The sequence below is a fragment of the Rhinopithecus bieti genome, unplaced genomic scaffold, assembly GCF_001698545.2.
Source record: "Rhinopithecus bieti isolate Rb0 unplaced genomic scaffold, ASM169854v2 scaffold_1618, whole genome shotgun sequence".
Lineage (NCBI taxonomy): Eukaryota > Metazoa > Chordata > Mammalia > Primates > Cercopithecidae > Rhinopithecus > Rhinopithecus bieti.
Genome location: NW_016803937.1, coordinates 2,605,897 through 2,610,003, shown reverse-complemented (window position 1 = coordinate 2,610,003; position 4,107 = coordinate 2,605,897).

Here is a 4,107-nt window from a genome sequence, read left to right as displayed (position 1 = left end):
TTCCCTCCCTCACTCCCTCCCTCCTTTCTTTCATTATTTCTTTCTTTCTTTCTTTCTTTCTTTCTTTCTTTCTTTCTTTCTTTCTTTCTTTCTGTCTTTCTTTCTTTCTTTCTTTCTTTCTTTCTTTCTTTCTCTCTCTCTCTCTCTCTCTCTTTCTTTCTTTCTTTCTTTCTTTCTTTTTTCTCTCTCTCTCTCTCTCTCTCTCTCTCTCTCTCTCTCTCTCTCTTTTGACAGAGTCTCACTCCATTGCCCAGGCTGGAGTGCAGAGACACAATCTCAGCTCACTACATCCTCTGCCTCCCAGGTTTAAGCAATTCTCCTGCCTCAACCTCCTGAGTAGCTGGGATTACAGGCACTCGCCACCACATCCAGCTGATTTTTGTATTTTTAGTAGAGGTGGGGTTTCGCCAAGTGGCCAGGCTGGTCTCAAACTCCTGACCTCAGGTAATCCGCCCACCTCAGCCTCTCAAAGTGCTGGGATTACAAGTGTGAACCACCACACCTGGCTCATTCATTCATTTATTCATCTGGTAAGTATTTATTGAACATTGTATTCATTAGCTTGGGCTGCCATCACAAAGTACCACAGACTGGGTGGCTTAAATGACAGAAATTTATTTTCTCACAGTTCTGGAAGCTGGAAGTCTGAGATCAAGGTGCCAGCAGGACTGGTTCCTTCAAGGCCTCCCTTTTTGGCTTGTAGGAGCCGTCTTCTCTCTGTGTCCTCACAAGGTCGCCCTCCGTGCGTGTCTGTGTCCTCATCTCCTCTAATTATGGGGACACCAGTCCTACTGGATTAGTTCCCACGCTGGTGACCTCATTCTACTTTAATTACCTCTATAAATGCCCTATCTCCAAACAGTCACATTCTGACATCCTGAGGGTTGGGCTTTGACATGTGACTTTGGGGGGAATGCAACCCAGCCCATAATAAACAGCAAATACATTGGAGCTTCTCAAAGATACAAAGCCATTGTTGCGCATCTCATACCCTTGAGGGGGAAGGAGCCAGTAAGTTACAGAGATCAGTAACGCAGGTGGGGACGAAGGTACAGAGGAGAGCCAGGCAAAAGAGGCGTGTTGGAGTGCGGGTGCTTGGCAATTTTAGAAGCCGAGGTCCAGGGGAGGCCGGACTTCAAAGACGACGTCTGGGCCAAGTGCAGAGGAAGGTGACAGGTGAGCTGGAAGGAAGCCTGGGAAAAGGCACCTTGGGCATAGGGTTTTGAGGCACAGCTGTGTCCTGCCCGTGGCACAGGAGCACTGGGGCCGGCGTGGCCCGTGTGGCCTAGGTGGAGGTGGCAGGGGAGGCGGGAGAAGGGGTGCCCTCGCGATCTTGGGAGGCATTGACCATGGAGAGGCCTCACGCTGTTACTTCTACTTTTGCCTTTTACCAGTTAAAAGCATCCTCCCATGCAAAGGCTTGAGAAGGATACAGTGGACTCTGGGGACTCGGTGGGGAAGGGTGGGAAGGGGATGAGAGATAAATGACTACAAATTGGGTGTCGTGTATACTGCTCGGGTGATGGGTGTGCCAAAATCTCACAAATCACCACCAAAGAACTTAGGTAATCAAATACCACCTATTCCCCAAAAACCAATGGAAATAAGAAATTTTAAAACAAAACAAAAGCATTCTCTCCTTAGCATTGTGTCTGAAGAGTGGCAGCTGCGAGGACCTCGCCGTTTGTCACCCTCGGAAGCCATGCCTCTCATCTGGGGCCTTGATCCGGCATCCCCGGCCAGTGCAGTCCCTTCAGCCATGGGATAGGTGGCGGGCGGAGGGGCCGGCCTGGCTGCCTGGCATCGCGGTGGTTCCTGTAGTAAATAACAAGGCTCACTGACAAATTTGCTGTTTTCTTATATGACTGCCACGCACGCTACAAAGTGTGAGGCAAACCACAAGTCATCAGCGTCACAGCAAAACAAAAACAGACACACAACAGAAGAAACCACGCTGGTGAGGTCAGCGGGGTAAGTTCTGCCTTGTAGGGTTTGCTGGGGCGGGGGGGACCTAGGAGAAGGAGACGTGGGGGCGGGGAGGGCTGAGGTCAGAGCCAATATTGAAAGAAATCTATTTGTGGCTGTGGGCGGGATGGGGACGGCGGCAGGAATTTAAAGAGGCAGAAGTTCATTTCCTGCGATTTATGGGACTTTGCTGACTTTCACGCTCTGGTTCTAGGGACGGGGAGACCCTCCCTGCAGGAGCTGCTGCTAGAGGGAAAGGCAGCGTCGGATCCGACACCGGCCCCAGCCTGGGAGACTTGCTTCCTCTGCGGCCTGTGTTCAGGAGCGAAGTGTTGAGACCAGAATTGTTCGGATGCAGGGCTGGTCCCTGTTGATTTATGACTCAGGCAAACAGTCCATTCATCCGTCAGCGGCTCCACTTCTATCCCCAGCTTCCTGGAGGCAGAAGAATGTCCCCTGGAAGTGGTCTGAGCTGCTTCCTGTGGTCGCCCCATTCCTCGGGGTGGGGGATCCTATTTTTAGAGGGCCACCATTGCTATGAAGGTCCAGCCAGCTCATCGGCACCGTGTGGCATGGTGGGACGTAGCACTGACATTCGAGGGGGAGCTGGGCATTAATAGATGTTTCTTACAAATGAGAAAGGCCCCGATTCTAAGGCTCCGTTTCCTCCTCTGTAGGTGGAAGATAGAGGAGACTATGCAGGGAGGCTCAGCTGCACCTGACACACAACAGAGTTTCTCCAGGAACAGGAGATGAATGAGTACAAAATCAAATCTTCCTCCAGCAGACAAACCCAGAATAGCAAAGATCACTCGATGAACTAATGTAACCATATCAAGCAAATTGCACCCCCTTTTCTGTCTTTTGTTCTCCCCCAGGCACACTTGCCAGCTTCCTCTTTCTACGTCCTCCTGGGCATATTCAGCCTTCATCATGAAGTCATGTCTATTTTCCACTTGCATGCTTTCCTGGAAGACTCTTGGACAGCGTATCAAGATCTCATTTTCTTGCTTGAACTCACTGCAGACTCATCTTGTGGCAAGGCTCACCACCCACCATGCTGGGCCTTGTCAGTGCCCTGGGGCAGCGTGGATGGGCTGCCCACGCTTTCAACTCACAGACGGCAGCAAAGGCCATCGCCTCCTTCTGAAGGAATCAGAAGTTGGAACCAGGCCAGTGTAGGGTGGGACCAGAACTGATGCCTGGACACATGACCATAGACTGTCCTTGCCGTTGGAGAGCTGCGGACCGCGCCATAGGAGGCTGTGTGGTTATCGCCTGTGAGCCACCAAGATCTTCATTTCCTCATCTGCCTTTACTTCGTGTCGCCTCTGAATGTGATCCTGTGTTCTGGGTTTTTTTTTTTTTCTGAAATGGCAGCATTTCAAATATGCTGTTTTTTACCACCCATCATTTCTTGCCAGCTGGGTGCAGTGGGTGACACCTGTAATCCCAGCACTTTGGGAGGGCGAGGGGGGTGGATCACGAGGTCAAGAGTTCGAGACCAGCCTGGCCAACATGGTGAAACCCTGTCTCTACTAAAAATACAAACATTAGCCAGGCGTGGTGGCCCGTGCCTGTAGTCCCAGCTACTCGGGAGGCTGAGTCACGCGACTTGCTTGAACCCAGGAGGTGGAGGTTGCAGTGAGCCAAGATTGTTCCACTGCACTCCAGCCTGGGTGATAGAACGAGAATCTGTCTCAAAGAAAGAAAAAGAAAAAAGAAAAAAGTTTCTTGCCTTGGTTTGAGTTGCCAGAAGCGAACTCTCGATCAAGGATCCGTGTATCTGGGAGGTGACCCCGGCCACGCCTGTAGGAGGGTGGGAGGGAGGCAGGGAAAGGAAGGGCCCATTGAGGGCATGTGATGCCACCCAGCGTCACTCAGGGCATTTGGACCCAAATCCCACTGGGGGCCCTGGACAACAGCATAGACCCCTGCCCCAGTTACCCCAGCTCCCTTCAGTCAGTGGCCGAGAGATGTTCAGGGACAGCTGTGGCTGGGACCTGATAATCCACTAGCTCTGGGGCAAGGCACAGTCAGGCACATTGATGCCTCCTGAGCTCCAAGAGGCACCGTAGGAGGCTCAGGCGGTTGGGAGTGCTCCCGGGACAGAGGTGGGTGCTTCCAGGAGCACAGAGGGGT